At 34.1% G+C, this 23,922-nt stretch overlaps 1 long non-coding RNA gene across 1 annotated transcript; it reads left to right on the plus strand.

Annotated features, from left to right (window-relative positions):
* Positions 1 to 10,707: 10,707 nt before the first annotated feature.
* On the plus strand, positions 10,708 to 19,245 carry LOC130453609 (uncharacterized). Its single transcript, XR_008911055.1, has 3 exons — positions 10,708 to 10,836; positions 18,158 to 18,260; positions 19,060 to 19,245. It is a non-coding gene; the product is annotated as an uncharacterized LOC130453609 (long non-coding RNA).
* The last annotated feature ends 4,677 nt before the right edge of the window (positions 19,246 to 23,922 follow it).

Raw genomic sequence — 23,922 nt, forward strand, 5'->3', positions numbered from 1 at the left:
TTTAAAGGATTTACTTCCATGTTACTTTTGTTATATGAACTTTTAAGAGATTTTACTTCCATGTTACTTTTTTTATTACTAAGTTTTTAATCATTTCACTTCTTTGTTACTTTTGTTATATGAACTTTTAAGTGATTTACTTCCATGTTACCTTTGTTATATGAACTTTTAATGGATTTTACTTCCATGTAACTTTTGTTATATGAACTTTTAAGGGATTTTACTTCCATGTTACTTTTGTTATATGAACTTTTAAGGGATTTTCTTCCATGTTAATTTTGTTATATTTACTTTTAAGGGATTTTACTTCCATGTTACTTTTGTTATATGAACTTTTAATCATTTTATTACCGTTACTTTTGTTATTATTAACTATTAATCATTTCACTTCTATGTTTCTTTTGTTTCATTATTAACTTTTAATTATTTCATTTTTAAGTAAGTATTATTTTGATAGAGGATAATTTTTGCACAGGTTAATAATTGTTAGTATCATACATATAAAATTTGAAAAAATGGTTATAATATGCACGTATACTTTTTTATAAGAACCAATATGGAATTTCCTCCATATGACCATAATGTAAAAAGCAATCATTCTAATCTAACAAAATATTTAGTTATTTTTCCTTTTCAACTTTTCATTGCCACTGCCACCAGCTTTAAAGAATCTGTCTCAAGTATTCTTTATTAGTTCATCATCCCAGAGAACTCAATAGGCTTTAGTCAAGCCCTCATGATGCTCTGTTACTTTTGTTTCAGAATCTATATATAAACCAAAGAAATGCATATAAAAATCAGTACATGTTATAGATTTCCTGTAAGGATACATATTGTTCATGAGAATCTCCTTATTACCTTACTTTTTTGTCATAATCCTCTCCAAATCATATTTTAAGAGCTACAAAGTATAGTTTTATATTCATCACTCTCTTATAGAATTTAGTTTAAATTTCTATCAAAGTATTTTAAATAACAATGAAAATAACTTCATAAAACTTTCCCCCTTAAAATTTCAGTTCATTCTCTCATAAAGGTATAAAAGCTCAGTGGAATAAGGATACCTCTATAGGATTCATACATAGGCACAGGCAGCACTTATGCTTTGGGACATGGGTGAACAGAACACGTTGGAGGGCAATGAAATTAGAGCTAAGAGATATCCCAAAACTATCCTCATTAAGGACATTGTAACATGTAAGGCATCCATTGATGTTAAGTGAGCAGCCTAGATGTAATCATAAAACTGACTGGACAGGACACTTCCTCCTGATAGGGAATATTTTAATATGGATACTTGCACACACATATGTATTTCCATTTAAGTGTGTATACACATATATACAATAATCTATACTAAAAAATAAGCATCATATGAAACTGAGAAACACTAGCAGTTATACCAATAAATATAAGAGTAACGAAAAAATACCAACTCTCCCCAATACTATTTGAAATTTTTCTGGAAATCCAATAGTAATAAGAAAGACAAATCCAGGACCTAAAGGGATGAAAACAGGAGTATATCTAGTTATTCTTATTTGCTTATAACTGACAGATGTCTTAGAAAATCCTAAAAAATCAGGAGATATTGTAACTGAGATGAGAATTTATAGCAAATTTCCATTCTACAAAGTAAACCCTCAAAAATCAATTCTATTTCTATATAATAGCCAAAAAGATTCAATGGGTAGTAATAGAGATAAAAATCACATTGTAAATAACTATAAATAGCTGCAAATAACATGTTAGGATCAAACTACTGAAATATACAAACTAATTGTATAAACAACATTATAAAGTGATCCTTCAGGAAGAAAAGAAAACTGTAAATAGCTGGAGGGGAATATTCATTATTCATGACTGGTGATCATAATTTAGGGCAAGTGTCAGTGCTACTCTACTTAACCAATTTCTAGTGCTATGGCAATCAGATTTTTAAAGGTTACATTATGAAATTCAATAGAATTATAACAACTCAAATTAAAAAAAATATATAAAGGGGAATAATGAATGAAGACTGGGAAATATAAAGTCTGTAAATTAAATACTGAGTCCAGACTTCATACTGTTATATGGAAGCAATCACCAAAGCCATACTCTAATGATTAAAAAATTGAAAATGAAATTTTGTATATATAGTCAGTGAAGGGTGGTTTAGCATAAATGTTTGTTGTATTGTGACAAAGGCTTTTTTCTATATCAAAAAATTATGTAGTTTAGGTCGTTTTTCTTTTCTATATGATTGTCTTTACTCTTTTCCTTATGTTAAACTATCTTTTGTATTCCCCGCATAAATCTAATTTTTTTAATCACAGATTGGTTTTTGGATCAATCACTGTATTTTGTTGACAGAATTTTACTAAAAATTGTTAAATTAAGTTTCATTAAAAGTCTGGACTTCTGTAATTTTTCCTTCCCTTGTTTAGGTGTTAGGATTATAATTATTCAGTGAAATTTAATAGTGCTTTCTCAATGTTTTGAAAATATTTTATGTGTATAGTAATACTATAATTATTCTTTGAAAGTTTGACTCAATTCAAGACTAGGAATTTTTCACCAATATCCCCTGAATTCCCACTTTGGCATGGCATTTCATTTATACTTTGATTTCTTTCTCTCAATTTGATTATTAAAGAACTTTATATGGGATTCTGTTAGTTTGGATATTTAACATGCTCGAAGATTTTTCTCTATTTTGTATTTTCAGTTTTATCATCATAAAATCATATAAAGTTGGAAATTATTTGATTCCAGTTTTGTGTTTTATTATATATTCTAGATTCTTAATTGGATTTTCTTCCATCTTTCTAATCATGTTGATGATTTGTCAAATTTGTTCATCTTTTTCAAAAAATCAACTTGTAGTTTTATGCATTATTTTCATCATTTGCAAAGTGGATTTTTTACTTAGTTTTCTCTAATTTTTCATAGTTCATTTTTCTATATTTTCTATTTATTAGCTGCGTTTCAGATATTTTAGTATGTTATTTCATCCTTACAATTTCCAATTGCATTTCCTGTTTTACCTAAAAGTTTATCAATTAAAAAGTCATGTTGGTTTTCCAAGTTATGTCTCTTAAAATTGTTTTATGTTATTTCAAATTTTTTAAATTGTCTTTTCTTTTTCCTATAAAATGTGGGAAATGAATAATAAACTCTTTTATGAATTTATATTGTCAATCAAATTTCTATATCGGCCATGTTGAAAAAATACGAATGTCTTATTCTGTACTCTTGAGTCTTTGATTCATCAGGAGGTAAATAGTATGCTTTTTCATTAAGCATCTTGAATGATGGTTGGTCATTACACTGATTAGAATTCCTAATTTGTTCAATGTTTTTGTCATTACCATATTGTTCTCCTTGGCTCTGTTTACTTGTCTCTCCTTCACACTTTACAAGTCTTCCCATTATTTTCTCAAACCTTCTTCCGTTATTTATTGAAATACAATACCATTCTATCATATTTCCATCACATAACTTTCAGCCATTCCCCAATTTGTGGGCTTGCCTTCAAATTTCTATCCCTAGCCACATTAAAAAGGTATATAATATATTTTAAAATATGTATGCAAATACATATATGTGATATATATCTTTATGTATATGACTATCACTCCCTTCCTCTGGCCTCCCTCTAATTACCCCATTTTCCCACAGTAAGGCCAGCTACATCTCTCACTATGAGTTCTAAGGGGGTAGTATCCTTTTTTATACTTTTTAAACTTTTACCTTATATCTTAGTACCAATACTAAGTAAAAAGTTCCAAGGCAGAAGAACAGTAAGGTCTAGGCAAAGTTGCCAAATTTGAATGCAGGTCCTGTCTGTAGGTCTGGCTCTCTAACCATTGAAAAACCCAGCTGTCCTGGTATGATCCCTTAATAATAAAGTCTTCAGACATCATATCAGTGTGTTATGTTTACCCTATTAGGTGATTAGGAGCTGGTTACTTTAACACTATGAACATCAATTAGACTTTGGTAAGAGATATTTGCTTCAACAATATAGTAAGAAAAGAATTCCAAATATTACCCCAACATCTTTTCTCCTATTTCAACACAATCACAGGCAAGGATGAGATCATTCTTAACTTGGATTTGATCCACCAAATTTACTTACAAATCTCTCACTGAACAATGGAAGACTCTCTCTCTCTTTTTTTTTTTTTTTTTTTTTTTGCTTTTAAGCATAGCCCAGCCTGGACCCCAGGCCCCAGACTTTCTGTAAGTGGCTAGAGCTTCTGAACTTTTAAAATGCACAAGGTCTGGCCATCTGCATTCTCTTTCACCTAAAAGAAGACAAAAAAGACACAAAATGACAAAAGTCACAGCATGGCATGTACTCCCAACTTTAGCTCAAATCCAGGTAAGACATGATCTGAGAGCCCTATGGCAACTGGCCATCCTCACACACTCTACAGGAAGGGAAGGGCCTTGACCATGTTTCCCATTGGATACTTTTGAGTATACCCCAGTTCTACAGCCCATCAAAAAGGCTCCTCTTCACCACATTGTCAGAGGACCCAAAACAAATACCTTGCAAATACTCCACAGCCTGCAGGGAGATCAACCTATGCCAGTTCATAGATGGGTCTGTTTGGTTGGCTTTCCATTATGATCACAATAAATGTTTCTGAAATAAGAAAAGTACCCCAAATGCCTAAGATTAACCACTATTTCATGATGGAAAATCCTTCATCAAGGGACTGAAACTACAGTTCTCAAAAGAAAAATTGTAAGTTATCATCAACTTTATTAAACATGATTGCAAATCGTTAATAAAATTGTATGCATTAACAGAATGGGGGCTCTACCTCAGGAGGTAGCATTACAAAAGGTCAGAACTGCCAATTTTGGAGAGGATATATAAAAATTAGCACAATGAGTTGTTCTACCTTTGACATGGCATATCCATTTGGGAAAACAATTTGGAATTATAATTTTGAAAAAGTGACTTAAAATGTCTATGCCCTTTGAATATTTTACTCTCAAGCATACATTCCCAAGAAACAAAAAAACTAAAAAGGTCCCCCTGACATCTAAATATTCATTATACCCTTTATGTTGTTGGAGGCAATTAGGGGAAGAAGTGGTTAGCATGCCGGGCATGGTGTCAGAAGACACAAGTTCAGATCTAGTTTCAATTACTCATATCCTGGGCAAATCGCTTAAATGTTATATTGTCTGTGTCTTGGTACAAATTTTGCTCAAATAAACTCGGACAATATAACATTTAAATGAAGTAGCTTCTGGGAATTTTTTAAGGTTTACAATCCTAACCTTATGAAGTAGGTTCTGAGAATTTCTAAGGTTTACAGCACTGAGCGGGCAACCTGGACAGAGCTACAAAGACTCCACATATTGCTCTAGCCTTCCAGGAGGTTTTGGCCTCAGGACATATCCAGTAGAACCCAGCTGAATTTAATCCCATCAAAAGTCTTCAGAGGTCAGGGAAGTCCAAACTCCAAGATCCCTTCCTCACAGACTTCTGGACTTTAATATAAAGAGGGAAACAATAAGTAAATTAGGTGAACACAGAATAGTATACCTGGTAGACCTTTTGGAAGGGAAAGATTTTAAAACCAAGCAGGACATAGAAAGAGTCACAAAATATAAAATAAATAATTTTGTCTACATCAAATTAAAAAGTTTTTGTACAAAGAAAACCAATGTAACTAAAATCAGAAGGGTAACAACAAATTGGGAAACAATCTTCATAAAAACTCTGACAAAGGTTTAATTACTCAAATTTACAAAGAGCTAAATCAATTGCACAAAAAACCAAGCCATTCTCCAATTGATGAATGGGCAAGGGACATGAACAGGCAGTTCTCAGCCAAAGAAATCAAAACTATTAATAAGCACATGAAAAAGTGTTCTACATCTCTTATAATCAGAGAGATGCAAATCAAAACAACTCTGAGGTATCACGTCACACCTAGCTGATTGGCTAACATAACAGCTATGAAAAATAGTGAATGCTGGAGTGGATGTGGCAAAGTAGGTACACTAATTCATTGCTGGTGGACTTGAGAATTAATCCAACCATTCTGGAGGGCAATTTGGAACTATGCCCAAAGGGCAATAAAAGAATGTCTGCCCTTTGATCCAGCCATAGCACTACTGGGCTTGTACCCCAAAGAGATAATAAGGAAAAAGACTTGTACAAGAATATTCATAGCTGCACTCTTTGTGGTGGCCAAAAATTGGAAAATGAAGGGATGCCCTTCAATTGGGGAATGGCTGAACAAATTGTGGTATATGTTGGTGATGGAATACTATTGTGCTAAAAGGAATAATAAAGTGGAGGAATTCCATAGAGACTGGAACAACCTCCAGGAAGTGATGCAGAAGGAAAGGAGCAGAACCAGGAAAACATTGTACACAGAGACTGATACATTGTGGTACAATCGAAGGTAATGGACTTCTCCATTAGTGGAGATGCAATGTCCCTGAACAATCTGCAGGGATCTAAAAAACACTATCCACAAGCAGAAGATAAACTGTGGGTGTAAAAATACCGATGAAAAGCAACTGCTTGGCTACAGGGGTGGAGCGGATATGACTGAGGAGAGACTCTAAATGAACACTCTAATGCAAATACCAACCACATGGAAATTGGTTTGAATCAAGAACACATGTGATACCCAGTGGAATTGCGTGTTGCCTGTGGGAGAGGTGGTGGGAGTGGGGGAGGGAAGAAAAGAAAATGATCTTTGTTTCCAATGAATAATGTTTGGAAATGACCAAATAAAAATTAAAAAATAAATAAAAATAAAACCCTTTTCTCTCCCTACTCAAGTTTGGGGGAACTCAAGCTTTGGCATCCTGAGTCCCTTGCTAGTCAAGTTGACTGACCCTGGGTTTGGCCCCTTGGCCACAGTTCAGAAACAGGGCAACAGGAGCTGAGGTAAAGCCTGACAGAATCAAAATGCCTTTTTTCAGGTTTCTCTTCCCTCAGTCCCTTCAATTGAGAAGTGTTGGGGGGAAATTTCCTGTCACAAGCAGGAAAAAGTGGGTAACCCTCAGGATAAAGTCTTATTCCACCTTCTCTCTTCAGCTTCTCCCCACTGAAAGACCAATTGCTCTTCTGAAGATAACCTTCTCTTCCTCAAGATTCCAACCTCCTGCTCCTGGTGCCCCTTCCCCAATGAAGTGATCAGATCCACACACTCTTCAGCCTGGCACTTTTTGTTTAGTGCCTGCCTCTGTCACAAGATCTAATGTTGGGCATTTTAAGTGAAAAATTCAATTATTTAGTTTTTTATTTAAAATTATTCATCTAGTGTGTCATAGAATGATTGAAAATATTTCTTTATTCTGAACTTAAGCATTACATAAAGTGAGCATGTCTCAAAGTAGAAAAGTGGTTTGTATATAGAATTAAGAATCTCTACCATATGGAGCTAGAATTATTTTTATTGGTATATAATACATTCAAAATGTTTCTTTCAAATTTATCCTGTTTCTATGGTTTATAAAAAGGTTAATTCTGGGCTTCCTTCTGTTATCTTTTATGGAGATCCTAGGTTTTTTTTTATAAGAACCCAATATTTGATCAATTACCCCAAATCTATACCACTGAGTCTCCAATGTCTCTTAGACAGTACCATAATGTTTAGATGATCACTGCTTTATAGTACAGTTTAAGATCTGGTACTGGTAGGCTCCCACCATTCACATTTTTCCCCCATTAGTCCCCTTGATATTCCTTTGTACTTCCAGATGAATTTTGTAATTATTTTTTCGAGTTCAATAAAATAGTTTTTTTGGTAGTTTTATTAATATGGTACTGAAAAAGTAAATTAATTTTTAGGTAGGAAGTATCATTTTATTATGTTAATTCATCCTAGCCATGAGTCATTGTACTTTCCCAATTATTTAGATCTAGTTTTAATTGTGTGTTTTGTAATTGGGTTCATATAATTCCTGCTTGTCTTGGCAAGTAGATTGCTAAATATTTTATATTGTCTAGGGCAATTAAAATGAAATTTCTTTTTCTAAGTCTTGCTGCTGAATTGTTGTTGGAAATATGGCTGGCAGAGGGTTTCTCCCACTCCCATCTTCTGTGCTAGTTTTGTTGATTTCAGAATCTTAGCAGTAGATAGAAAGCAAACAAGAACAGTTCTAACTTTCAGAAACTGGTTGGGCCTGTGTCTTTGGGCTGAATTGAGAAGAGGCACTGGGAATCAGGACTGGGAAGCCAACACTCCTCCCACCTCCAACACCAGGAAGGAAGTAACAACCAGGCAGGAATAAGGGCTAGTCACAAGACCCAACTGCCACTCCCAGTTGCCAATTCCCCCACCAACTATCAGTCTTGTTTCCTTTCCAAATAGCCTTCTTACCCTTCCCCCTAACTTTTTGATTTTAGTCAGTCTCTCTCTTTTCCCCTCCCTAATGTTACTCCCTTTCCAATGTCCTCCCCTCTTATTTATTCCCCTCTTACTATAGTGCCTTTTAAATGACCCCCCAACCTCTCCCTCTCTTGTGTAGCTCCCCTCCCCACATGCCCATTTATTATCCTTCTACTTCTCCATAAGAAACAATACAATTCTCTGCCCCAATGGATCTGATTGTTCTCTCTCTGAGTTAATTTCAGTGTGTATAAGATTTAAGTATTACATGTTGCCAAACTCTTCCATTCTTCCATTGAATTGATCTTCTCCCCCTCCCCCGTGAGCTTCTTTATGAAAAATATATTTACCCCATTTTATCTCTTTTCCAATTTCTCTTAGTATTAACCTATGTTTACACCTAGTTTTTTAAATACATTTTGACATATCATCCTATACAGTTTGTCACTGTACCCTCTTTCTAGCTAACCTGATGAAAATAACATTTTTTAAGTGTTATCAATATCTTTTCTTATAGAAATACAAATCATTTTTACCTCATTGGGTCCCTTAAAAAGTTTGGTTTTCTTTCTTTTTTCTTTCTTACCTTTTGGTGATTCTCTTGAGTTCTGTTTTGGGGTATGATATTTTCTGTATAAGTCAGGTCTTTCCTTTAGGAATGCTTGGAAGTCTTTTTAAAATTAAATTACCAAAATTTCCAGTGCATGACTATAATCAATATTGCTGGGTAGTTGATTCTTGGTTGTAGACCCAGTTTCTTCATATTCTGTAATATCATATTTTTTGCCTTGCAGTCCATCAGAGTGGATGCAGCCAGTTCCTGTGTTATCCTAACTGTGCATCCATGATATCTGAATGGTTTCTTTGTAGCATCTTTTCCTTAATCTGGAAGTTCTTGAACTTGGCTATAACATTCCTTGGTGTTGTCAATTAGCTATTAAATGCAGCAGGTGGTCTGTGGATTCTTTCAATCTCTACTTTATCCTCTTGTTCAAGAATGCCTGAGCAGTTTTCTTGAATAATTTCCTATAGAATGATATCCAGACTTTTTTCTTTGGTCATGATTTTCTGGTAGTCCAATGTTTCTAAAATTGTCTCTTCTGGATCTATTTTTTAGGTCTTTTTTCCCAACGATCCCTTTTTCTTCTGCAGAGAACTGGAATTAAAAAATGAAGAGATGGAATTGAAAAGAATAATAGAAGAAGAAGGTCAGAAATATAAAAAAGACCTCAAGGAAATTGATGAAAGTGTGAGAGTACAGTTCATATATATATATATGAACTGTATCTATGATTAAAAACCCAGTGTCTGGCTCAAATATTTTCCCTCTTCTTTGTGAATAAAATCTAAATTCTGTGACTTCCAAACTGAAACCAGAGGGTTCTACGATTAATATCCAGCCTACCTTGAAATAAATCTTATTATATATACATATATGCATATAAATCTCATATACTCACAGCTTAGCAAAGGACCAGACACATAAAAAGCATTAATAAAGGTCATTTTTTTCTTTCTATATACACATGACAAGATGTATAAATATATACATACACACATTTATATATGTGTCTCTGTGTGTGTAACTTACATCTATATATACACCTCTATCAAAAAACAGGATACTTTTTTTATCAAACCTCTCCTAACATCATTCTAACTGCAAATGGTCTGGTCCCTGTAATTTCCCAGTTCTTATGGCACTTTCACTAATTTTGTCTTTGAACATCTTTACTAGTCCATTCTACAAAATTATAATCTCCCTGGAGACAGAATCTGTCTTTTCCCTTTCATATACAATACTACACACAGAGAGTGGTTTCATTTTATAATATTAAGAAGGAAGACCTACAATGAAGTCCTCCTTCTAATGTCCATCCTGGATGTCTAAACCTCACCAAGTCGGTAACATCTTAGTGCTCTGGGAAACTCTCTGCAACTAGAGAGCAATGGAAGTGACACTTTCCTTCAAAAAGTTAATTCTTCACTGGGAGATCTTTTTGCCTTTGAATTCTATCCCTAACCTCATCTACTATGTCTATTCCTATCCCCTTTCCCTTTCCCATCCCCATTTCGACCTCTATAAGAATGTCTATCCCTATCCCTAACTTCATGTTAATCCTTAAATCTATTTTGATTATTATTCCCTGACAACCTATTCATGGAATTTGTGTATAAGTATTTTTCATGTATAGTATTAAGGGGTTAATTGGAGAGCAGAGAGGCCAGATAAGTGGCTAGCAGGTACAAATGAGTTATTTATGGAATAGTTATGAATGCTGGAGAAAAAAAGGATTGAATAAATTGAAAATAATAGAATTATTATGGTTGCACAAATTTCAGACTAACAACTTGATAGAGAAACTTAAAAAATACGTGAACATATCTGAAGTGAATATCGGAAATCAGCCTGAGGAGACAGTAAAAGAAGATATAACAACAGGGCAATTATTGGCCGCAGAGGATATCAGTTTAGGTAAGAGTTTGATTCTTGATTAGGCTGAAAGGAATCAATTAGTGTCAAGAAAAGAGGCAGCAGAGGTTATAATGTAAATATGGAATTTTAGCTGATAAACATTCTGTTGGTCTATTAACACAAATATTTTTAATTTTTTAATTGTACAATTTTAATTTTAAATTAAAAAATTTTTTAAAATTAAAAAAAATTTAAATGTTACATGGAGAAACAATTTTTGACAAGTTTTTTTTTTTACCATTTTAAAATTCAGATTTGCTACTTACCCTCCTCCCGCTCCCAGACAAGATGATTAATAGGAGAGAGGAGCATATACCCATACTTTCATGTTATACATACTTCCATATTATTTCTGTCCATAGATGATAGAAGACACCTATCACTCTTACAATATAAATCTCATGAAGTTTATATTATAGGAGCAGATGTCAGGTTTTGATCTGTCCTTAGCTTCTAAAATTCTGTCTTTGGCTACAGACACTATTTTCTTCATGTTTTGTATTCTTATAAATTTGACTTGGTTCTCTATATATTTGAGAAATGAGGCTTTAGTCAGATACTTTATATAACCCCCCCCATTGGTTGTTTCCTAGATTTGTTGTTTCCTTTCTCATTGGTTTTATTTCAGTAATATCTTTTAAATTTAATTAAATTAAAATACTTTTTAAAATTAAGTAAGCCATGATTGATATATTTGATTTTTTTTCACAAAACCAAATTTTTTTCTTATTTGTTAGTTCTATAGTTTTATTTCAATTTATTCATATCTCCCTTGATTTTCAGGATTTCCAAATTGCCATTTAATTATGGGCTTTTAATTTGTTCTTTTATAGTTTTTTTACTTGCCTAATCAATTAATTGATGTTCTGTTTCTCTATTTTATTAATATAAGCTATGAGATATGAATTTCCTTCTATGTAGTACTTAGTTACATCCCATAAATTTTGTTTGCATTCCATAAATGTTGTTAATGAAATTGTTATTTGTTTCTATGATTTAATCTTTGATCCATTTGCTCTTTAGGAAAAGATTGTTTCTAATTCTAAAAATTAGTTTCTAATTTATTTTTAGTCTTCTGCATTTTGTGTCACTTTTCTAGCATTCTGGTCTGAAAAGTATGGATTTAATATTTCTGTTTCTATACATTTGGATGTGAGGCTTTTATGACCACTTATGTGGTTGATTTTTGTGAAAGTCACACATATTGCTGAGAAAAAGTGCTTTCCTTTCTATTTCCCTTCAGTTTTCTCCAGAGGTCTATCATGTCTGGGTTTTCTAAAGTTCTCTTTACCTTCTTAACTTCTTTCTTGTTTATTTTCTGGTTGGATTTATCTACTTTTGACAGGGGAAGGTTGAGATATTCCCCACTAGTAATATTTTTATTTTATTTTTCCTTCTGTAACTTCTTTAATTCTTCCTTTATGAATATGGATGCTATGCCATTTGATGCATAAATGTTTAATAATGATATTGTTTTCATTATCTATCAAACCTTTTATCATTATGTACTTTCTTTCCTTATTTCCTTTGATCAGATCAGTCTTTGCTTTTGATTTGTCTGAAATCAGATTTGCTATCCTGGCTTTTATTACTTTATTTGAGGCATAGTATATGCTACTCGAGCCTCTTTTATTCTGTGTGTGTTGTCTCCATGTTTTAAATGTGTTTCTTGTGGGCAGAATAATGTGGTGTTCTGGTTTTTTTAAACAACTCTGCTATCCTTTTCTGTTTCATGTGTAAATTCAGCCCATTCATAAATCCACATAATCATTACTAATTGTGTTTTCATGCATCTTATTTTCCCCGTTTATTTTTCTCTTTCTCTCTTCTTAGCCTTTCCATGTTCATAGATGTTTTGTTATTGACTATCACCTCCCCCAATTCAACCCTCCTTTTTTGTTCACCCTCAACCCCTTCTTCTCTCTAACCTCCTACTTCCCTATAGGGTAAGATAAGTTTCTACAGATGAATATGGCTGTTATTTCCTTTTTGAGCTAGTTCTGATGAGAGTAAGGTCCAATCAGAGTTAAAGCACATCTCCTCCACTGGATTTGCTGTTTATGTGCCTGTTAAGGAGAAATAGTTTGCCTCCTTCTAGATCTCCTTTTCTCTCTTCTCCATTTATTCTTCTTTCCCATTCCCTCCCATTTAATATCATCCCATCTTATTTAGCTTCCTTTCTTTGATGCATACCCCTTTTATTGCTCCAATATTAAGTATTTTAGATACTTTAATCTTATGTATTATTTTCAATATTAAGTATTTTAGATTCTTTAGCTTTAGCTTGCCTTTGAAATATTATAGATGTCTTAATTATTTCAATGATCATCTTGCCAGGTATGAATGAACTCAATTCAACTTTCGCAAAACTATCAAGTATTATTCCTCTCTTGAGTTTTGAATTTAGTCATCAAATTTTGTTTTCAACTTTTTTGCATGAGAAAATTCCAAATTTCTCTATTTCATTAAAGAGCAGTTGTTACCTTTTGGAAGTTTAATCTTGGTTTTACTCGGTGTATAATTCTAGGTTGCAGTCCTTTGAATCTTTGCTTTTCAGAATGTCATATTCTGTGCCTTCCAGTCCTTTAATGTAAAAACTGCTATGTCCTGGAGAATCCTGACTATGGCTCCTCAATATTTAAAATGTTTCCTTCTGGCAGCTTCTACTACTTTTTCTGTGGCCTGAGTGTTCTGGAATTTGGTTATAGTAGTACTGGGGTATTTTATTTTGGGTTCTCTTTCAGGAAGAGATTGGTGGATTCTCTCTATTTCTATTTCCCCCTCTTGTTTGAGGATATCGTAATATTCCCTGAGGACTTCTTAAAATATGAAATTCAGGATTTTCTATTGATCATGGTTTTCAGGTATTCTGATGATCTTCAGATGATTTCTCCTGGGTCTATTTTCTAGGCTGGTCATATTTACAATTGAAGTATTTCAGACTTTCTTCTATTTTTTTTTTTTAATTTTGGATTTTGTTTTATTGTTTCTTGCTTATGGTTTCATTAACTTCTATCAGTCCAATTCTAATTTTAAGGAGTTTTCTTCCTTGAGTTCTTGGGTTTCCTTTTCCACTTGACTGTCTTTTCTTTAAAGGGTTGTTTCCTTCAGGTTCTGTTTTGTTTGTTTTGGTTTGGGATTTGTTTTTTTGTTTTGTTTGTTTGGTTGTTGTTGTTGTTGTTGTTTGGTCTCTATTCCCATTTGGTGGATTCAATTAATTAGGAAGTTTTTTTCTTCAATGATTTTTTCCCCCAGCTGTTGAGTTTTTCAATTAATTCCCTTATATTTTTTAACTTCTTCCAGGGATTCTTTTTAAGATCTAAACTCCTTGCCCACTTTCTTTTGAGGCTTCACATGTTTCCTTTATGGCATTGTTGTCCTCTTCTGAGTCCATATATTGATCTTCCTTGTCACTAAAGTACATTTCCCAGGTCAGTTTTTTCTTTTTTTACTTGTTTTTCCATTTTTTTCTTTCCTTTGTAACCATATTTATCTTTTGAGATCCTTCTCTGTTCCTGGAGTAAAAGGGTATATTGTTCTAAGATTACAGAGTACTCTTCTCTGGTATTTGGTGTAGGACTAGCTGCCCTTGTTCCTCGTGGTTTGTCTGTCAAGGAGACAGCAGTACTGGCATGTTCTGGGGAGGTTGTCAACTGTTTCATCCAATTATATTTAGCATAATGACTTACCAGTTCCCCCATTGTTTTGTGGGTTAGTCTGGTCCCCACTATGTTGCTTCACTGCCCCTACCAAGTAGCCTGGGTGGAGAAGGCTCCCTGTTTTGATTTCTACTGCCCCAGGCTTTCCCCCACCACATGTAAGTAAGCAAATTACTTCACTGTATTTCTAGTTCCCCCTTCTTGCATCCCTGTAACCTCAAGATTCTTTTGCCATTTGAAAGTGGATAGTTCATTGTTAATTCTAGTTCCATCTTTACTCCTTTGGAGTCCCAAGGCTCTGATGTCACATGAGAGTTTGAAGGTTCCTTACCTTCTCTACCTGTATAGAGTGACCCCAGCTGGGTTCCAAGATCTGCCAGTACTATCAGATTGCTCTCTTCTTGTACCTACAGTGAGATGTTGCTCCAGCTTTTCTTTGTTTTGAGGCAATTTGTTTTGTTTTGTTTTTGCATTGAGGAAATGGAGTGCCTTTTCTTCCTACATCTTATCTTTCAGCATGCAATTTTTGTCTTCATGCAAAATCTGAATAAAAGTGAAGAGGGCAGTTCTAAAGAGAGGAAGCTGCTGAGGTATCTATACACATAAATGCACATATACACATATGTACACATATATACATCCATATATACATATCTATATGTCTGTACATGTATGCATGTGTGAACATAGAATGGCTTCCGCATTTTAAAGATTTTTTTCATAGACATTGAAAATGTTTTTTTTCACCAAGAACTCCTTGAGAGCAGAGATTGACTTTTTTGTCTTTTTCTGTATCCTTGGTGCTGTACCTGGAACACTTGAGGCACTTACTAATGATGTTGACTTATTCAAAACCTAGAATTTGTTTTTTTAAGATATATTATCTATAAAAAGAAGAATGTGCATTTTTCAAAGACTTTCAAGTTTTTGAACTATAACACTCAAGGATGAGATAGAACACTTTATCATCCCTATTACTACAAGAGGAAACTAAGAATCAGAGCTGATGATTACCTTTGGCTTATATGCTTCTGTGCCAAGAATAATCCCATGTGTCTTACCACAAAGTTTATATTCTGGCTGATTATAAGTAAATTTTCTGGGAAAAAGAAACATATAGACATACACACACACATACATACAAAACACAAATACACATACAAATGGTACCTAGGCTGGTGAAAAAACTGAAGCTAGTGAGTGGGGAAAAGATTGCAAAAACAGAAAATTACTCATAAATATATAAATTACCTATCGTTAAGATCAACGCTGCCATACTCTTAAGAGATGTGCATTATACAATGTCACATGTATCTGATTTCTTTTAATGTAAAATACTCTCTGTAAGGCTTATTATCTTGTTTTATCTTCATGACAACTCTGTGGAGGAGGTTACATAAATATCATTTTCCAGATTTTATGGAAAACAAAAACAGGAAGATTCTGGAAATAAGACAGTACTTGTTCAAGTACACCCAGCTAGTAAATGGACAAGCCAAGATTCTGTAGAAAGAATGCATTGTCACTTTAAAGATATATTACAGAATCCAAATTGTAAGAAGGAATGGAATACATTCTCTCCCTAGTTAATCTGTGTCACCCTAAGATTTTATTAAGCGTGGGACTCACTCTAATTCCCTACTTAAAATGAATGTGTAAACTCTAGCTTGAGTCTCTAGCTGCCTTTCTAATGAGACTCACCATCACCTTTGTCAGAGTTATGCAGAAAGTGAGGCAGGTCAAGATTCTTTTGAGAAAAGTGAGGTGGGGGGAGGATTCAGTCTATTTCGCCTTCTGCAGATTTGACTATACCATTTACTAGCTGTTTGGAACTTTGAACAACTTACTTAACTACTCATGTTCTTTAAATCTCATATGAAAAGTAGTACTGTGGGAACACCAATCTGACCTTTTGGTGTACATAGTTTCAAAGGAGAAATGCTTGGAAAAAATATTGGACAAATTAAATAAAGAAGTATTATATATACATTTACATATACATATACATATATACATATTCTGAAAAGAATGAGTTCCACATACCAACCAGTGAAGTTTTTTAAAGAACACAGTTCTTTCAGAACAAAAATAACACAATAGAGAAAAGAGAAATGGATCCTATTTTGACTCTGGCAAAGGTACAGGTAAATTTAGAACAACGAATGCCCAGGTGCCAAGAAAAGGAAAAGATCATGAAAAAGTGGTTGTAATGGAACAGAGAGGATATTATAGAACAGAGATGATGTTATAAGCATCAGTGTTTGATATTAATAAACATTTTAATCACTGACATAGATAAAAAATAGATTCCATATGAAATTTGCAAATAACTTATTTTAGCTATAATTTTCCCAAACCTAGTACAATGGAAAAATATATTTTTGAATGTTTTAAATGAATAATATTTTAGATATATCTGTATCTATCTCTTTCGATCTATATGACTGTCCATCTAAATTTAACTGTTGGCAAATAAGTTAGAGATGGCTTCCTTTCTTAGCTATAGATGTTAGACAACCTATATAGATGTTAGACAACCTATCTATATAGAAGGTTCATTAGAAATCACTTTCTTGGGTGTCATCATTTACCTGAATTTGTCTGGTATTGTGAATATGACAACTTTTGGAGCATCATTGCCATTGCTAACAGTAGGCAATCTGGTTCAGCCTTTTGAGTCTGGGGTGAATGAGTCACAGTGCGAAAGTGGATGATGCACTTCAGGGGCTGTTATTTTTTTGGCTGCTGAGTACCATTATTATGGTGATATGTTCAGTTGGTGTTCAGGGAGGGTTAGGACCTCTACTGTGAGAGCTTGCTGAATGCTTTTCAGGGCTGCTTATTCCCGTTTGGTGTCTACCTCTTTCCCAGGTCTTACCTGTGGCTCCAAGCTATAGTTTTCAGCAGCAGCCTGTTAAAACTGTCCAGGCAGATGGGTTAAGCTTGGGTTTATGTCTAACTCTAGGCTTGTGAAGACCTCTCCTGCCAGAACAGATGGATGAGGCAAAATTTGTTTCAGTAGCCATGAAGGTGGCTGAAGCAAACACTTTCGAGTGCTTAAAACTTGGACGGCTATTAGAGACACTGACATCATTCAGGTGCATTTTCAGTCATCCTGACTTTTGTCTTGCCACAGGATTTAGATGACTCTGGAAGAAAGAGTGAGGCTGACAACTCTGGGCAACTCACTTAAATCCAATTCACATATAAGTTAAGATATTACCCTGTGATGTCACTGGTATTCTTTGAAATGAAGGATCACCACCACCACCACCAATTGATGGAACATATTTTTTATTGACTGAATCATCCTTTTATCTTCTTAAATCTAGCTTTGTTTTAAACTGCCCTTGCAGCTGGCTAATATTTTCTTATAGATTCCAAATGATCAGTGTTTCAGAAGGAAGCTCAAAAATTATCTATTTAATCCACTCATTTTGTAGGTGAGGAAAATGAAGCCCAGAGAATACATATAGATGACTAGCTCCCCTGCTAAGACTTCAAGTGTCTTGCCTCTAAATCCAATGCTCTATGTTCTTACCTATGCATGATAATATAGAGGGTCATTAGCAATAGGAAGCAATTAAAGGTTGCTGTTGCCTCTGGTTAAACCTAGGAAGAAACTTATACTGTTCTACTCATTGAATTATTCATATTCTTAGATATCACAATTAAAAAAGAACAAGTAGAAGAATTACTAGAACAGGAGATCAGCAGTGGCAAACCTGCAATGGGAAAAGCTCCAATGCAGTTTTCCTGGTTTTGGTAAGAGATATGCTTTTTATAAATGGATAACAAAATTCTTAACAGACAAAATGATTTATTTTCTGCTGGATTTTACCCCATTGGCTACCATTTTGCAGTGTTTTTCCTTTATATAAAAGAACCTCATTATTTCTATATGGTTTCTCAGTTGTTCACATCTTCCTCAAATGGACTCTGGCATAGAGGTATCTAACTCACAGCCTATGGAGTGTCCCCAAGAGATCCATTTCTTTTTGAGTTTGATAACACCAACATAGAGGAAAAAATATAGGACATAGAGTGTATCTAGGGTCAAATTGGAGCTTTGTCACTTCAACTTGTGTGATTGAGGTTATGTGATTTCTGATCAATACGTTTGAGATTTCTCATCTATATAAAATGAGGGGATGGCACAAGTTGACATCCAGTGTTACTTTCAAATCTACATCAGGGAAACTTCAACTCCTTACAAGACAAATCATGTATTAGTTGTGTTTAATGTAGAGGAGGAAGCGGTAGAGAGAGATGATACCATGCCACATGCACAAAACTTTTAACTTAATTGACTTCCATTTCTTGTTTGTTTCTTTTTTTTAACATAAAAGTCAGGTTAGGTTATACCTATTCTCTTCGATATATGCCTACATAGACATGTGCCCCATAAAAAACCAAAGTTCCTTTAACATATGGCTTTATCTTTCTTATGGAATTGAAATTTATGATTTTTTATAGTGTGTTTCTCTTTAGGTAACTTTTTGCATCATAATAGAATATATTTTATGCTTTAATTATTTCCCTCTCAAATCTTGGATGATTCTAGCAATGTCCAAGGATACAATTGGAGGAACTTCTTTTGTTTTAAAAAACATGATAAACAAGTAAAGAATGTGCGCAAGCAGGAAGAAACTGACCTAAAGGTAAATTTTCATTATGTGAAATTTGTCATAAAGATTTATGTGCGTATCTCCATTTTAATTACTAGGGAATGAGCTTTTAAAATAATCTCTAAGACCCTTTCGCAGTTTTCACTGTCAAGGGTTATATTAGCATAGGCCAATCTAAGCTTTTAAATATTGTCTCTCTTGATCTCTAGCTATTTGATGACGCCTCTGCTTCTTTTATACCCCAAAGTTGCTGGTGTCTGACTGGACAGAAACTCAAGTTGGCCATTGGTTAAAGAGTATTGGAATGAAAAAATATATCCTGAAATTTGATTATAAAAGAGTAAGCAGTCAAGAACTTCTTGAATTAGACAATGATGCATTAAAAGTAAGCTTCAGAATTGGCTTTTTATATATGCTACATACAATTATATATTAACTTATTTTATGGTGGGCATTGGATGAAAAACAGTACAAATAATGGGATTCCTATATATGGCCCATTTGACAACCTTATGGTTTTAAGGAAAACATGTTAACTACCTTTTTGAATGTAGTTTCAAGAAATGTTTTTTAATGTGATTTGTTCCCCCTTTTTTTTAGTATTCCTGCCATATGGTCATTCCTTTTTATTTCTATTTATTCATTGAAACCTTATGCCTTCTGTCTTAGAATATATAACATGTAAATTTCCAAAGAAAAAGAATTTTAAGGGGTGGGCAATGTGAGGCAAGTGACTGTCTCAGCATCATACTTCTAGGGGGTCACATTTGAAACCAGGACCTCTTTTCTCTAGGTATGGTTCTTAATCTATTGAGCCAGCATTCTTTTTTTTTTTAAGAATTCTATGAATTTTTTTAAAATATATTTTATTTGATCATTTCCAAGCATTATTTGTTAAAGACATAGATCATTTTCTTTTCCTCCCCCCCACCCCCACCCCCCATAGCCGACGTGAAAGTCCACTGGGCATTAGATGTTTTCTTGATTTGAACCCATTGCTTTGTTGACAGTATTTGCATTAGAGTGTTCATTTAGAGTCTATCCTCTGTCATGTCCCCTCAACCTCTGTATTCAGGCAGTTGCTTTTTCTCGGTGTTTCCACTCCCATAGTTTATCCTTTGCTTATCAATGGTGTTTTTTTCTCCTGGATCCCTGCAAGTTGTTCAGGGACATTACACCGCCACTAATGGAGAAGTCCATTACATTCGATTATACCACAGTGTATTAGTCTCTGTGTACAATGTTCTCCTGGTTCTGCTCCTCTCGCTCTGCATCACTTCCTGGAGGTTGTTCCAGTCTCCATGGAACTTCTCCACTTTATTATTCCTTTTAGCACAATAGTACTCCATCACCAACATATACCACAGTTTGTTCAGCCATTCCCCAATTGATGGGCATCCCCTCGTTTTCCAGTTTTGGGCCACCACAAAGAGCGCAGCTATGAATATTTTTGTACAAGTCTTTGTGTCCATTATCTCTTTGGGGTACAGACCCAGCAGTGCTATGGCTTGGTCAAAGGGTAGATATTCTTTTGTCGCCCTTTGGGCATAGTTCCAAATTGCCCTCCAGAATGGTTGGATCAATTCACAACTCCACCAGCAATGAATTAATGTCCCTACATTGCCATATCCCCTCCAGCATTCATTACTTTCCTTTGCTGTTATGTTAGCCAATCTGCTAGGTGTGAGGTGATACCTCAGAGTTGTTTTGATTTGCATCTCTCTGATTATAAGAGATGTAGAACACTTCTTCATGTGCTTGTTGATAGTTTTGATTTCTTTATCTGAGAACTGCCTATCCATTTCCCTTGCCCATTTATCAATTGGAGAATGGCTTGTTTTTTTGTACAATTGATTTAGCTCATTATAAATATGAGTAATTAAACCTTTGTCAGAGGTTTCTATGAAGATTTTTTCCCAATTTGTTGTTTCCCTTCTGATTTTAGTTATATTGGTTTTGTTTGTACAAAAGCTTTTTAGTTTGATGTAGTCAAAATTATTTATTTTACATTTTGTGATTCTTTCTATATCTTGCTTGGTTTTAAAGCCTTTCCCCTCCCAAAGGTCTGACATGTATACTATTCTGTGTTTACCCAATTTACTTATGGTTTCCTTCTTTATGTTTAAGTCACTCACCCATTTTGAATTTATCTTGGTGTAGGGTGTGAGGTGTTGATCTATTCCTAGTCTCTCCCACACTGTCTTCCAATTTTCCCAGCAGTTTTTATCGAATAGTGGATTTTTGTCCCAAAAGCTGGGATCTTTGGGTTTATCGTATACTGTCTTGCTGAGGTCACTTTCCTCCAGTCTATTCCACTGATCTTCCTTTCTGTTTCTTAGCCAGTACCAAATTGTTTTGATGACTGCTGCTTTGTAATATAGTTTTAGGTCAGGGACTGCAAGGCCCCCATCATATGTGTTTTTTTTCATTATTTCCCTGGATATCCTTGATCTTTTGTTCTTCCAAATGAACTTTGTTATGGTTTTTTCTAAATCAGTGAAGAAGTATTTTGGTAGTTCAATGGGTATGGCACTAAATAGATAAATAAGTTTGGGTAGGATGGTCATTTTTATTATATTGGCTCGTCAAATCCATGAGCAGTTAATGTTTTTCCATTTGTTCAAGTCTAGTTTTAGTTGTGTGGCGAGTGTTTTGTAGTTGTGTTCATATAGTTCCTGTGTTTGTCTTGGGAGATAGATTCCTAGGTATTTTATTTTGTCTAAGGTGATTTTGAATGGGATTTCTCTTTCTAGTTCTTGCTGCTGAGCTGTGTTGGAGATATATAGAAAAGCTGATGATTTATGTGGGTTTATTTTGTATCCTGCAACTTTGATAAAGTTGTTGATTATTTCAATTAGCTTTTTGGTTGAATCTCTAGGATTCTTTAAGTAGACCATCATGTCATCCGCAAAGAGTGATAACTTGGTCTCCTCCTTGCCTATTTTGATGCCTTCAATTCCTTTATCTGCTCTAATTGCTACTGCTAGTGTTTCTAGTACAATGTCAAATAGTAGAGGTGATAATGGGCATCCTTGTTTCACTCCTGATCTTATTGGGAATGCATCTAGTTTATCCCTATTGCAGATGATATTAGCTGTTGGTTTTAGATATATACTGTTTATTATTTTTAGGAATGACCCTTCTATTCCTATGCTTTCTAGTGTTTTTAATAGGAATGGGTGTTTTATTTTATCAAAGGCTTTTTCTGCATCTATTGAGATAATCATGTGGTTCTTGCTAGTTTGCTTGTTGATGTGGTCAATTATGTGGATGGTTTTCCTAATGTTGAACCAGCCCTGCATCCCTGGTATAAATCCTACTTGATCATGGTGAATGATCCTTCTGATCACTTGCTGGAGTCTTTTTGCTAGTATCCTATTTAAGATTTTTGCATCTATATTCATTAGGGAGATTGGCCTATAGTTTTCTTTCTCTGTTTTTGACCTGCCTGGTTTTGGAATCAGTACCATGTTTGTGTCGTAAAAGGAGTTTGGTAGAACTCCCTCTTTGCTTATTATGTCAAATAGTTTGTATAGTATTGGGATTAACTGTTCTCTGAATGTTTGATAGAATTCACTGGTGAATCCATCAGGCCCTGGGGATTTTTTCTTAGGAAGTTCTTTGATGGCTTGATGGATTTCAATTTCTGATATGGGATTATTTAAGAATTCTATTTCCTCTTCTGTTAGTCTAGGCAGTTTGTATTTTTGTATATATTCATCCATTTCTCCTAAATTGGTGTATTTATTGCCATATAATTGGGCAAAGTAATTTCTAATGATTGCCTTAATTTCCTCCTCATTGGAGGTGCTGTCCCCCTTTTCATCTTTAATGCTGTGAATTTGCTTTTCTTCCTTCCTTTTTTTAATTAGATTGACCAGTACTTTGTCTATTTTGTTTGTTTTTTCAAAGTACCAGCTTCTTGTCTTATTTATTAAATCAATAGTTCTATCACTTTCGATTTTATTAATTTCTCCCTTAATTTTTAGGATTTCTAATTTGGTTTTCTGCTGGGGGTTTTTAATTTGATCGCTTTCGAGTTTTTTCAATTGTATTTCCAATTGATTGATCTCTGCTCTCCCTTGTTTGTTAATATAAGCTTTCAGGGATATGAATTTGCCTCTGATTACCGCTTTGGCTGCATCCCAAAAGGTTTAAAAGGATGTTTCGCCATTGTCATTTTCCTTGATGAAATTATTAATTGTTTCTATGATTTCTTCTTTAACTAAACGGTTTTGGAGTATCATATTGTTTAATTTCCAATTGGTTTTAGATTTGGTTTTCCATGTACCATTACTAATCATTATTTTTATTGCCTTGTGATCTGAGAAGGCTGCATTCATTATTTCTGCTTTTTTGCATTTGTGTGCTATGTTTCTGTGACCTAATGTATGGTCAATTTTTGTGAATGTGCCATGTGGTGCTGAGAAGAAGGTGTATTTCTTTTTATCCCTATTTATTTTTCTCCATATGTCTATTAATTCTAATTTTTCCAAGATTTCATTCACTTCTTTTACCTCTTTCTTATTTATTTTTTGATTTGATTTATCTAAATTTGATAATGGTTGGTTTAAGTCTCCCACTAGTATGGTTTTATTGTCTATTTCTTCCTTCAATTCTCCTAGTTTCTCCATTAGAAATTTGGGTGCTATATTATTTGGTGCATACATGTTGATTAATGATATTTCCTCATTGTCTATAGTCCCTTTTAACAAAATATAATTACCTTCCCTATCCCTTTTGATCAGGTCTATTTTTGCATTGGCTTTATCAGATATCATGATTACCACTCCTGCCTT

Source organism: Monodelphis domestica, chromosome 4 (assembly GCF_027887165.1).
Source record: "Monodelphis domestica isolate mMonDom1 chromosome 4, mMonDom1.pri, whole genome shotgun sequence".
Taxonomy (NCBI): domain Eukaryota; kingdom Metazoa; phylum Chordata; class Mammalia; order Didelphimorphia; family Didelphidae; genus Monodelphis; species Monodelphis domestica.